Genomic DNA, 14,077 nt, shown 5'->3' on the forward strand with positions numbered 1-14,077 from the left:
TTCAAAGGTCATGGTGCCTATGGTACAGGGTATTAAGAATTTACCAGGATCTTGTTTCTTTTGAGGTAAAGTTTGCTGAACCCATGTATTTAGTTCACCAATGAGCAAGGGAGGTTCACCTTCCCAAGTCTCATTACCAAACAACTTGGCATTCAGCTTCATGATAGCTCCTAGATATTGAGCAACTTGCTCTCCAGCTACATCTTCATCTTCTTCAGAGGAAGAATAGTTTTCAGAGCTCATGAATGGCAGAAAGAGGTTTAATGGGATCTCTATGGTCTCTATATGACCCTCAGGTTCCTTTAAGTCCTCAATAAGGAACTCCTTCTTGCTTGAGAGACATCCCCTGAGGTCTTCCTCATTGGGATTCACGTCCTCTCCTTCCTCTGTAGGTTCGGCCATGTTGATTATGTCAATGGCCATGCACTCTCTTTTTGGATTCTCTTCAGTATTGCTTGGGAGAGTGCTAGGAGGAGTTTCAGTGACTTTCTTACTCAGCTAGCCCACTTGTGCCTCCAAATTTCTGATGGAGGACCTTGTTTCACTTATGAAACTTAAAGTGGCCTTAGACAGGTCAGAGACTATATTTGCTAAATTAGAGGTGCTCTGCTCAGAAATCTCTGTCTGTTGCTGAGAAGATGATGGAAAAGGTTTGCTATTGCTAAACCTATTTCTTCCACTATTATTAAAGCCTTGTTGAGGCTTTTGTTGATCCTTCCATGAGAAATTTGGATGATTTCTCCATGAGGAGTTATAGGTGTTGCCAAAGGCTTCCACCATGTAATTTACCTCTGCCATTGCAGGGTTTTCAGGATCATAAGCGTCTTCCTCAGAAGATGCCTCTTTAGTGTTGTTGGATGCATTTTACCATCTATTCAGACTTCAAGAAATCATGTTGACTTGCTGAGTCAACATTTTGTTCTGAGCCAATATGGCATTCAGAGCATCAATTTCAGGAACTCCCTTCCTCTGAGGCGTCCCATTATTCACGAAATTCCTCTCAGAAGTGTACATGAATTGGTTATTTGCAACCATTCCAATAAGTTCCGGAGCTTCTGCAGGCGTTTCCTTTATGTGAATAGATCCAATTGCAGAATGGTCCAGTGACATCTTAGAGAACTCAGCTAGACCATAATAGAATATATCTATCATGGTCCACTCTGAAAACATGTCAGAAGGACACTTTTTGGTCAATTGCTTATATCTTTCTCAAGCTTCATAGAGGGATTCACCATCTTTTTGCTTGAAGGTCTGAATATCCACTCTAAGCTTGCTCAGCTTTTGAGGAGGAAAGAATTTAACCAAGAAGGCCGTGACCAGCTTATCCCAAGAGTCCAGGCTATCCTTAGGTTGTGAGTCCAACCATGTTCTAGCTCTGTCTCTTACAGCAAAAGGGAAAAGCATGAGCCTATAGACCTCAGGCTCTACTCCATTAGTCTTAACAGTCTCACAGATTTGCAAGAACTCAATTAAAAACTGGTAGGGATCTTCTGATGGAAGTCTATGAAACTTGCAGTTTTGTTGCATTAGAGCAACTAGTTGAGGTTTCAGCTCAAAATTGTTTGCTCCAATGGTAGGAATTGAAATGCTTCTTCCATCAAACGTGGAAGTAGGTGTAGTATAATCACCAAGCATCCTCCTTGTATTATTGTTGTTGGGTTTGGCTGCCATATCCTTTTCTTGTTCGAAAATTTCAGTAAGGTTGTCTCTGGATTATTGTAATTTAGCTTCTCTTAGTTTCCTCTTCAGAGTCCTTTCAGGTTCAGGATCAGCTTCAACAAGAATGCCTTTTTCCTTGTTCCTGCTCATATGAGAAAGAAGAGAATAGAAAAGGAAGAGGAATCCTCTATGTCACAGTATAGAGATTCCTTTATGTTAGTAGAAGAAGAAAGAGAATAAGAGTGAAGAAGAATGAATAATCCAAACACAAGGGTAAGGATAGGAGCAGAGATTTAAGATGAAAAGAAGTGTTAGTGAATGAATAAATAAATAGAATAAGATGAGAGAGGGAGAAATTTTTGAAAATAAATTTTGAAAAGGTAGTTAGTGATTTTCGAAAATTAAAAGAGAATAAAATTAAAATTAAAATTTAAAACAATTAATTAATTAAAAAGAAATTTGAAAAAGAGGGAGAAGTTTTCGAAAATTAGAGAGCTAAAATTAGTTAGGTGGTTTTGAAAAAGATCAAAAATAAACAAAAGTTAATTGGTTAGTTTAAAAAAAGATTTGAAAATCAAATTTGAAAAGATAAGATAAGAAGATATTTTGAAATCAAATTTTTGAAAAAAGATAAAATTTTGAAAAAGATATGATAAAAAGATATTATTAAAAAGATATGGTTGAAAAAGATTTAATTTTTAAAATTAAAATTAATTACTTGACTAACAAGAAACTAAAAGATATGATTCTAGAATTTAAAGATTGAACCTTTCTTAACAAGAAGGTAACAACTTCAAATTTTTGAATCACATTACTTATTAGTTAAGTTTTTGAAATTTTGAAATAAAGATAAGAAAAAGATTTTAAAATTCAAATTAAAAATTTTCGAAAAATAGTAAGAAAAATGAAAAAGATTGATTTTTGAAAAAGTTTTGAAAAGATAAGATTTTTAAATTTGAAAATTTGACTTGACTTATGAGAAATAGCTAAGTTTTAAAATTTTTTGACTAAGTCAACTCAAATTTTCGAAATTTTGAGAGAAATAAGGGAAAGATATTTTTTTATTTTTGAATTTTTAATGATGAGAGAGAAAAACACAATTATGACCCAAAACATGAAGATTTTGGATCAAAACCAATTATGCATGCAAGAACACTATGAATGTCAAGATGAACACCAAGAACACTTTGAACATCATGATGAACATCAAGAACATATTTTTGAAAAATTTTTTGATGCAAAGAAAACATGCAAGACACCAAACTTAGAAATCCTCACTGCTTAGACACTATGAATGCAAAAATGCACATGAAAAGCAACAAAAGACACAAAACAAGAAAACATCAAGATCAAACAAGAAGACTTACCAAGAACAACTTGAAGATCATGAAGAACACATGCATGAATTTTCGAAAGCTTTTAGAAAAATAAAAATAAAAGTATGCAATTGACACCAAACTTAAAAATTGACTTAAGACTCAAACAAGAAACACAACATTTTTGAATTTTTTCGATTTTATAATTTTTTTGTATTTTCTTTTACTTTTTCGAAAAACATATGGGAAAAAGAAAACAAGAAATTCAAAATTTTTAATAAGAATTCTCGGAATCTTTCAATATTAGCCTAATGCTCCAATCCAAGGGTTGGACATGGCTTAATAGCCAGCTAGCTTTAGGATATAAAGCAGGCATGCAACAGCTGAAATTTCAATTAACTTGCCTCTATGCTGATGATTGGAAGCCTCAGTACAAAATAATTAAACATGGCTTTACAGCCAGCCAGGCTTCAACATGCTTCATGAAACACTTGAATTCATTCTTTAAAATTTAGAATAATTTTCGAAAACAGATGAAACATTTTTTGAAAGATTTTTTTTGAAAAATTCTTGAAAATAAAAATAAAAAGAAAATTACCTAATCTGAGCAACAAGATGAACCGTCAGTTGTCCAAACTCGAACAATCCCTGGCAACGGCGCCAAAAACTTGGTGCACGAAATTGTGATCTTTAATAATGGCACTCAACTTGGTATGCGCGTTTATAACTCAGCACTTTCTTCACAACCTCGCACAACTAACCAGCAAGTGCACTGGGTCGTCCAAGTAATAAACCTTACGTGAGTAAGGGTCGATCCCACGGAGATTGTTGTTATGAAGCAAGCTATGGTCATCTTATAAATCTTAGTCAGGCGGATAATAAATGGTTATGGAGTTTTCGAATAATAATAATAAATAAACAGAAAATAAAGATAGAAATACTTATGTAGATCATCGATGGGAATTTCAGATAGGCGTATGAAGGTGTTGTGCTCCTTCTGAATTTTTGCTTTCCTACTGCCTTCATCCAATCCTTCTTACTCCTTTCCATGACAAGCTGTATGTAGGGCATCACCGTTGTCAATGGCTACATCCCATCCTCTCAGTGAAAAAGGTCTAAATGCTCTGTCACGGCACGGCTAATCATCTGTCACTTCTCGATCATGTCGGAATAGAATCCATTGATTCTTTTGCGTTTGTCATCACGGCCAACAATCGTGAGTTTGAAGCTCGTCACAGTCATTCAATCCCAGAATCCTAGTCGGAATACCATAGACAATGTTTAGACTTTATGGATTCTCATGAATGCCACCATCAGTTCTAGCTTATACAACGAAGACTCTGATCTCACAAAATGGAAGCCTCGGTTGTCAGGCGAGGGCAACCATACGTCGTGCATTAGGAATCCAAGAGATACACACTCTAGCTTTCGCTTGTAGAATGGAAGTGGTTGTCAGGCACGCGTTCATAGGGACGGATGATGATGAGTGTCACGGATCATCACATCCATCAGGTTGAAGTACGAGTAGTATATTAGAACAGAAATAAGATTGAATTTGAATAAAAGATAGTAGTAATTGCATTAAAACTCGAGGTACAGCAGAGCTCCACACCCTTAATCTATGGTGTGTAGAAACTCCACCGTTGAAAATACATAAGTGAAGAAGGTTCAGGCATGGACGAATGGCTAGCCACCAAAAGGTGATCACAGGAAAAAAATACAATCCAGGATCTAGGATTTCTAATACAATAATAAAATGTCTTATTTATACTAGTCTAGCTACTAAGGTTTACAAAAGTAAGTAATTGATGCAGAAATCTACTTCCGGGGCCCACTTGGTGTGTGCTTGGGCTGAGCTTGAGCTTTCCACGTGCAGAGGCTTCTTTTGGAGTTGAATGCCAAGTTGTAACGTATTTCTGGCGTTCAACTCTGGTTCGTGACGTGTTTCTGGCGTTTGACTCCAGCATGCAGCATGGAACTGGCGTTGAGCGCCAATTTGCGTCGTCTAATCTCAAATAAAATATGGACTATTATATATTTCTGAAAGCTCTGGATGTCTACTTTCCAACACTGTTGAGAGCGCGCCATTTAGAGTTCTATAGCTCCAGAAAATCCATTTCGAGTGCAGGAAGGTCAGAATCCAACAGCATCAGCAGTCCTTTGTCAGCCTTCTTATCAGAGTTTTGCTCAGGTCCCTCAATTTCAGCCAGAAAATAACTGAAATCACAGAAAAACACACAAACTCATAGTAAATTCCAGAAATGTGAATTTAGCATAAAAACTAATGAAAACATCCCTAAAAGTAGCTAGATCCTACTAAAAACTACCTAAAAATAATGCCAAAAAGCGTATAAATTATCCGCTCATCAATCTCGCTCCACACAACTTTTGGAAAGGGAAGTCAGTCAAGAACACTCAAAATAGATTACATCGTCGTCGACATAAGCTCAGCCTACAATGCCCTAATAGGTCGGGCAACATTAAATCAACTCGGCGCAATAGCCTCGATCCCGCATCTATGCATGAAGTTCCCAACTGCAGAAGGAATAGCCACAGTAAAGGCAGATCAGAAGATGGCGTGCCGCTGTTACAACAAAAGTCTAAAACTCAGAGGCAGAGGAGAAAAATTCCACACAATCGAGCTCGGTGGAGTTCGGAGGCCGGAGGAGCTCCGCCCACAACCTGAAAAAGAAATAGAGAAAATATAGATCGGGAACACCCCGGACCAAACAAACAATATCGGCACACTCCTAAAAGGGGACATAAAAGAATCACTCATACAGTTCCTACGCGACAACGCCGACCTCCTTGTGTGGAAGGCTGCAGACATGCCAGGCATAGATCCCAAACTAATGAGCCACAAGCTAGCAGTCTACCCAGGATCTCGGCCGGTACAACAAAGGCGCAGAAAGCTAGGACTAGAACGCTCTCAAGCAGTGGAAGAATAGGTACAAGCTCTACTGGAGGCAGGCTTCGTAAGAGAAGTCAAATACCCGCTATGGCTTGCTAATGTCGTTTTAGTAAAAAAGTCAAATGGGAAATGGAGAATGTGCACCGACTATATTGATATCAACAAAGCTTGCCCGAAAGATCCTTATCCGCTCCCAAACATCGACGCATTGGTAGATGCCTCCTCTAGATACAAATACCTCTCCTTTATGGATGCATACTTGGGATATAACCAAATCCCAATGTACCCACCCGACAAAAAAAAACCTCTTTCTTAACCTCAAAGGCAAATTACTGCTACATTGTTATGCCCTTCGGTCTCAAAAATGTGGGAGCCACTTACCAAAGATTAATGAACAAAGTTTTTTCGGATCATATCGGAAAGATCATGGAGGTCTACGTAGACGACATGCTAGTGAAGACGCAAAATGAAGAGATGTTATTATCCGACCTGACACAAGTATTCAACACCATAAGACGACGCGGCATGCGACTCAATCCCAAGAAATGTACCTTCGCAGTAGAAGCTGGTAAATTTTTGGGTTTTATGATCACACAGAGAGGAATCGAGGCAAACCCGGACAAGTGCAGGGCCGTACTCGATATGAAAAGCCCGACTTGTATCAAAGAGGTACAACAACTCAACGGGCGGTTGGCAGCCTTGTCCAGATTCCTAGCTGGATCAGCAATAAGATCTCTCCCCTTCTACGCCACTCTAAGGAAGGGAAAGAAGTTTGAATAGACAACTGAATGCGAGCAAGCCTTCCAAGACTTCAAAAAATTTCTGGGACGGCCACCTATATTAAGTCGGCCACGGGAAGGGAACCACTCATCTTGTACCTCGCAGTGGGAAATCGGGCAATAGCCTCAGCACTGGTCCGAGAAGACAACAATGGGCAACAACCCATATACTTTATCAGCAAAGCGTTATAAGGGTCCGAGCTGAACTACCAGAAAATAGAAAAGTTCGCTTACGCTCTCATAATAACATCTCGACGACTTCGCCCATATTTCCAGTCTCACACCATTAAAATTCGGACCAACCAACACATAAAAGGAATCTTACAGAAAATAGACTTGGCAGGCAGAATCTTGCAATAGGCAGTCGAGTTGTCCGAATTCGACCTTCAATACGAAGCTCGGACGGCCATTAAATCTCAATATCTACCCAACTTCATTGCGGAATTTATGGACACACCGGAAATCCCCGTAGAATGGAATCTATACGTGGACAGCTCCTCAAATAAAACGGGAAGTGGCGCAGGCGTAATAATTGAAAGCCACCAGGGGACTCAGATCGAACTATCCCTCAAATTTGGGTTCCTTGCCTCAAACAATCAAGCGGAATATGAGGCACTACTAGCTGGTTTGAAGCTGGCTAGGGAGGTCGGAGCTCAAAAACTTATCATATTCAGCGACTCACAGGTAGTCACTTCACAAATAACAGGAAACTACCAAGCCAAAGATCCCACTATGAAAAAGTACTTGGACAAAACCAGGGAACAGCTCGGACAACTCGGAGAGTATGAGATTCGACAGAATCCATCAATCTCAGAAAAAGAAAAGGTCCTAGCCATAACAGGTCGCGATCAGGGATGGATGACCCCCATAATTAATTACCTCACAACAGAAGCTGGTGCACGAAATTGAAAATCACAATTCTTCTCAACCTCGCACAACTAACCAGCAAGTGCACTTGGTCGTCCAAGTAATACCTTACGAGAGTAAGGGTCGAATCCCACGGATTGTTGGTTTGAAGCAAGCTATGGTTATCTTATTATTCTTAGTCAGGATGCCAACAACAGTGTTTTTAAAGTTCAATTGCAAAAAGTAAAAGGGCATAAAATAAATACTTATGGTGTAATAATGGAGAATCTGTTGGAGTTTTGGAGATGCTTTGTCATCTAAATTTCAGCTTTTCTTTTGTACTCCTCTTCTCACACGCAAGGCTCCTCCTATGGCAAGCTGTATGTAGGGTGTCACCGTTGTCAATGGCTACTTCCCATCCTCTCAATGAAAATGGTCCAAATGCTCTGTCACAGCACGGCTAATCATCTGTTGGTTCTCGATCATGTCGGAATAAGATCCATTGATCCTTTTGCGTCTGTCACTACGCCCAACACTCGCGAGTTTGAAGTTCGTCACAGTCATCTAATCCCAGAATCCTACTCGGAATACCACAGACAAGGTTTAGCCTTTCCGGATCCTCATGAATGCCGCCAAAAATTCTAGCTTATACCACGAAGATTCTGATTAAGGAATCTAAGAGATACTCATTCAATCTAATGTAGAACGGAGGTGGTTGTCAAGCACACGTTCATGGATTGAGGAAGGTGATGAGTGTCACGGATCATCACCTTCTTCATAGTGAAGCGCGAATGAACATCTTAGATAGGAGCAAGCATGTTTGAATGGAAAACAGAAATAATTGCATTAATTCATCGAGACGCTGCAGAGCTCCTCACCCCCCCAACAATGGAGTTTAGAGACTCATGCCATCAAAGAGTATAAAATTCAGATCTAAAAATGTCATGAGATACAAAATAAGTCTCTAAAAGTTGTTTAAATACTAAACTAGTAACCTAGGTTTACAGAAAATGAGTAAACTAAGATGGATAGTGCAGAAATCCACTTCTGGGGCCCACTTGGTGTGTACTGAGGCTGAGACTTAAGCTTCTCACGTGCCTGGGCTGTTTTTGGAGTTGAACGCCAGGTTGTAACCTGTTTCTAGCGTTGAACTCCCACTTGCAACCTGTTTCTGGCGCTGAACGCTAGACTACAACATGGAACTGGCGTTTAACGCCAGTTTACGTCATCTATCTTCGTGCAAAGTATGGACTATTATATATTGATGGAAAGCCCTGGATGTCTATTTTCCAAACCAATTGAGAGCGCACCAATTGGACTCCTGTAGCTCCAAAAAATCCATTCCGAGTGAAGGGAGGTCAGAATCCAACAGCATCAGCAGTCCTTTTTTAGCCTGAATCAGATTTTAACTCAGCTCCTTCAATTTCAGCCAGAAAATACCTGAAATCACAGAAAAATACACAAACTCATAGTAAACTCCAAAAATATGAATTTTGCTCAAAAATTAATAAAAATATATTAATAACTAACTAAAACACACTAAAATCTACATGAAATTACCCCCAAAAGCGTATAAAATATCCGCTCCTCAAAAGCCCTCCCTACAGATGAGAAAGAGGCAAAGAGGTTAAAACGGGAAGCACAATACTACACCATCATAAATAATACTTTATACAAAAGAGGGATTTCAACACCATTGCTAAAATGCATGCCGACTTCCAACACTAAGGATATCCTAGAAGAAGTACACAGTGGCATTTGTGGCAATCACCTCGGAGCGCAAGCACTCGCCAAAAAAGTACTTCGGGCAGGATTCTATTGGCCAACTCTACAAAAAGAAGCCACAGAATTTGTAAGGACATGTTCGCCATGTCAAAAGCATGCCAACTTCCACACCGCTCTGCCAGAGGAACTCATCAGCGTAACCTCACCTTGGCCATTCGCAAAATGGGGACTCAATCTCCTCGGACCTTTTCCTCAAGGATCTGGACAAGTCAAATTTCTCATAGTAGGAATAGACTACTTCACAAAATGGATCGAGGCAGAACCCCTGGCCAATGCCACAACTCAAAAAAGTCGGAGATTCCTATATAGAAACATCGTCACAAGGTTCGGAGTTCCATACTCCATCACTACAGACAATGGTACCCAGTTCACAGACGCAGGCTTCAGAAAACTAGCGGCCGACCTGAATATAAAACAACAATTTACCTCTGTTGGGCACCCCCAAGCCAATGGGCAAGCTGAAGCTACTAACAAAGTTATATTAGCAGGGTTAAAATAGAGATTACAGGAGGCAAAGGGAGCCTGGGCTGAAGAGCTCCCGCAAGTCCTATGGGCATATCGAACGACTCCACATTCCATGACAAAAGAGTCACCTTTCCGATTAGCCTACGGAATGGAGGCAATGATCCCAGTGGAGGTTGAAGAAGGATCACCCAGAGTAATCCATTTTAGCGAAAAAGCCAATTCCCAACTTCAAAGGGAAAAGCTCGACTTACTTCCAGAAATCCGAGAAAAAGCTCGGATAAGGGAAGAGGCGCTGAAATGATGAATGGCCTCTAGATACAACCGAAAAGTAATATAGCGGGCCTTTGCTGAAAATAACCTCATCCTAATCCAAAACGATATAGGAACAACTCGACCTAAAGAAGGAAAGCTGGCAGAAAACTGGAAAGGACCCTTCCGAGCCATAGAAGTACTGGGAAAGGGTTACTACAGGCTTTCCGAACTTGGCGGGCAAGAGCTTCCTAGATCATGGCACGCCTGCAACCTAAGAAGGTACTATAGCTAGGGATGATAAAAGATCTTGGACAAGGCACACTCTTTTTCCTGAAAAAAAAAAGTTTTTTTAACGAGGTGCCCCCGCCAAGACCTACAAATCACCCGACTTAGGAAATTAACTCCTCATGTATATTTGCATTTTCTTTTAATAAAATTTGTTCAGATTCTCTACAAACGCTCAGGTCATATTATTCTGAAAATATTCATCGCCCGATTGTAAAGCTACAGATCGACAAAAAGTGAAAATCGAATTCACTGAGCGATCACGATAAAAACGAGGGCTAAAAACCCAAATTCTATAAAATCGGCAAAGATGAAAACAGAATAATGCAAGAAGTTATAGAAAGTGATCCATAGAAAGAACCTGACGAGGACCTAATAAAATGGATTGCTATAAAATAACTTAAAGATTGGCCGGCACAAAAAGTCGGACCAGCCACAACAACCCAAGTTATAAGTAAAGCCCTGGAAAGAGGCCTGGCCAGCCCTATAAAAGAGGATTACTATAACTTCGAAGAACCCGACATGGCAAAGTCGGACTCCTACAAAAAAGTTACAAAAGATAATCCCTGAAAGAGACCTAAAACAAGGTCCAAAAAAGAGGATTATCAAGTAACTCGACAGGGCCCGACATGACAAAGTTGGCCCGGAAAGATAAAGTTACAAAAGATAATCCTTGAAAGAGACCTAAACAAGGTCCAAACAAGAGGATTATCAAGTAACTCGACAGGGCCCGATGTGACAAAGTCGGCCCGGAAAGATAAAGTTACAAAAGATAATCCCTGAAAGAGACCTAAAACAAAGTCCAAAAAAGAGGATTATTAAGTAACTCGACAGGGACCGATGTGACAAAGTCGGCCCAGAAGGATAAAGTTACAAAAGATAATCCCTAAAAGAGACCTAAAACAATGTCCAAAAAAGAGGATTATCAAGTAACTCGACAGGGCCCGACGTGACAAAGTCGGCCCGGAAAGATAAAGCTACAGAAATAACTCAGAAGAACCCAACATGACGAAGTCGGCACAAATGACAAAGAGTTATAAAGTAATCCCTAAAAGAGACTTGAACAAGGTCCAAGAAAGAGAATTACAAAAATAACTCGTAAAGAGCTCGACATGATGGCCACCCGAAAACCTCAAAAGGAAAATCCTAATAGAGACCTCACAAAAGGTCCAACTGAAATGGATTGCTAAAGATAACTTCGGGACAAAGAAAGAAGACCAACACACAAGGTGGATTCAGCCTTAACAGAAGTCGGGCTACAAACATAAAGCAAAAAAGGTCCAATCCAAACACAAGTTGCAATAATGAACAAACTCAAGAAGCCATCAGAGTCAAGCCCAAGAGTTCGGAGACTATTTTGTTTAACGAAAATAAAGTTGCTAAGCAAAGAAACTAAAGAAGTACCGAAGTCAGGAGCATGCTTTACAAAATAAAAAGTTCAAAAGCCCACAGGCCGGGCTACGCCAAAATATACCAAGGATAATTAAAGAGAACTCGGAAGTCCTTCCTTAGCGGCATCAACATTAGGTGCAGGAGGACGAGCCAGGAGAGGCACCGCATCCACTGTCTCGTCGCCTCGACTCAAGATCTAACAATCAGGATCTGACTCAACTACGGTCGAGGGGGATGAAGAGACCGGCATAGCAGAAGCTTTAAGAGAAGGCACAGGAAGAGGCTCAACGTCATTATCAGGATCATCCGGGACAATCTTGCCGTCCTTTACTACGTTATCAAAACTAAAGAGAGTCAAATCGGCATCAGGGGCAATAATCCAGACCTGCTCCCTCAGGTTCTCATAGGCGGCAGTCACGCTACCTACAAGGTGACCCTGGAGCTCAGCATAATCAACCCGAGAAGTTTCCAAGTCATCTCGGAGATGCACCAACTCCCTATAAGCTAAGACATAGCTATCCTTGTGCTTCAATGCCATGTCCTCAGCCAACTTCAAGGAAGCCGCCAAAGCGATAGAGCTAGCCATCTCACCCTTCAATTCCTTTTCTACCTTCGCCAACTTCACCTCCAACTCCTCCTTCAGACCCTTGATCCGATCAAACTCCGATTTAGCCTCTTCCATGAAGGATTTCATAGCATGAATCGGGATACCCTAAGCAGTTCGGAAAATAGCCACACCCATATGTGCCATCTTCACACTATTTCTGGTGATGAAATCTAGGTACTAAAGAAGGGACACATCATCCATGGAAAGCGCACCGTAAGGGGAAATTTGCTGGTCGACAAACTCGACAGAATCAAAATCCGGGGCATCCAGGTTAAAGGGCTCAGATGTTTTCTGCTTTTCGAGGAAGGAGCACCAGAAGCAGCAGTAGAAGTTTGTAGAGGATCTGCCAAGCGAACCCGAAGAGTAGGGATCATCCTCCTCGGCCCGGGGGAACTCGGCACGGGCGGTTTCATGATGGTTTGAGAAGACCCCTCCCCAGCCGCCTTGACCGAGATGTTTTGTGCAGCGGCTGCCTTCCTGGCTTTTTTGAAAGCCTTTTATGGAGTCGTTGTTTTTCGACATTTCTGAAAAACAAAAAAGACAGAATCAACAAAAAAAGTCATCGATCACAGGGGTAAAATAGAATAAAATAACACATCAGTCAATACCCAACACTTTTCAGACTAAAGATGGGTCCCCCAGAAATTTCTTAGTATCCAGATGCGGAGGCTCCCCCCAAATATCCTCCAATACACTCACAAAGGCCTGTTCGACCCCGTCCAACATCTCTCAAGTATACCGAGACACCATGACATTCTTTTGCCACTCAAGATGAAAAGCAGGTTCATCATTTTCATCAAGAAAAAAGGGACGAACCCCCTCAACAGCTCGAACTTTAAAGAAATAGTTTTTAAAGTCCTTAAAGGACTCATCATACATGACAAAGACTTTGTGCCCTTGAGCAGATCTAAAGAAAACCCAAGAAGCTTTCTTTTTTGAAGAGGCCCCAGGCTTGGCCGAAACAAACAAATAGAGGAAAAGAGTTAGAGAAGGCTTGATGCCTAACTCTTGACACAGCAGCTGAAAATTTTTTATAAAACCCCACAAATTGGGATGAAGCTGGGATGGAGCAATGTTACAAGATCACAACAAGTTGGTCTCAAAGGCGGAAAAAGGAAAAGTAATGTCCAACAGACTAAAGAAGTATTCATAAGCATAAAAATAGGGACGCTCCCCCTCAACTAAAGTAGGAAAACAAACTCTCTCATTAGAATCAGGCGCTACCAGCTCGTAATTCCCTTCCAAGGCACTACTACCACAAACCCTATGGTGTTTTCGCAGCTCTCTACAGAAGTCGAAATCCACCACTGAAAGACATAGAAGAACCATGGAATCCACCCAATTGACCATGCCCTCAAGGACTTGGGAAGACATCTCAACAATATTCTTTCGAGAAGCCATAAGACCAACTAGTCCTACAATAAAGAAAAGAATATCGGATTACTAAAACACATCTCGGACAGCAGCAAAACAACTCAACTACACAACCCAGCACATTACAAGCAACAAAAGGAGTCCCCAGGACTTACACTAAAAATCCTAGGGCACCATTTGGGGGCAGCCACAATACAAGAACCTAAGAAGATTTAGAAGATTCACACCCTAGCAAAAATCCTTCCCTTTTAAAACCAGAAACAACAACTGAAGCAGAAATCATCAAGAAAACATCATCTTCATCAAAAGAGAAACTACCAACAGAACCTAAAACCACTAAAGGAGCAACCTTCTTTCAAGCAGCGACAACGTGCAAAACCCTAGAGACACTAAACGGAAGAGGACC

The 14,077-nt window shown here is 40.6% G+C and overlaps 1 non-coding gene across 1 annotated transcript; it reads left to right on the forward strand.

Annotated features, from left to right (window-relative positions):
* The first annotated feature begins 1,168 nt into the window (after positions 1–1,168).
* LOC112704593 (small nucleolar RNA R71) lies at positions 1,169–1,272 on the forward strand. Its single transcript, XR_003155210.1, has one exon. It is a non-coding gene; the product is annotated as a small nucleolar RNA R71 (small nucleolar RNA).
* Positions 1,273–14,077: the final 12,805 nt, after the last annotated feature.

The sequence above is a fragment of the Arachis hypogaea genome, chromosome 7 (assembly GCF_003086295.3).
Source record: "Arachis hypogaea cultivar Tifrunner chromosome 7, arahy.Tifrunner.gnm2.J5K5, whole genome shotgun sequence".
NCBI lineage: Eukaryota > Viridiplantae > Streptophyta > Magnoliopsida > Fabales > Fabaceae > Arachis > Arachis hypogaea.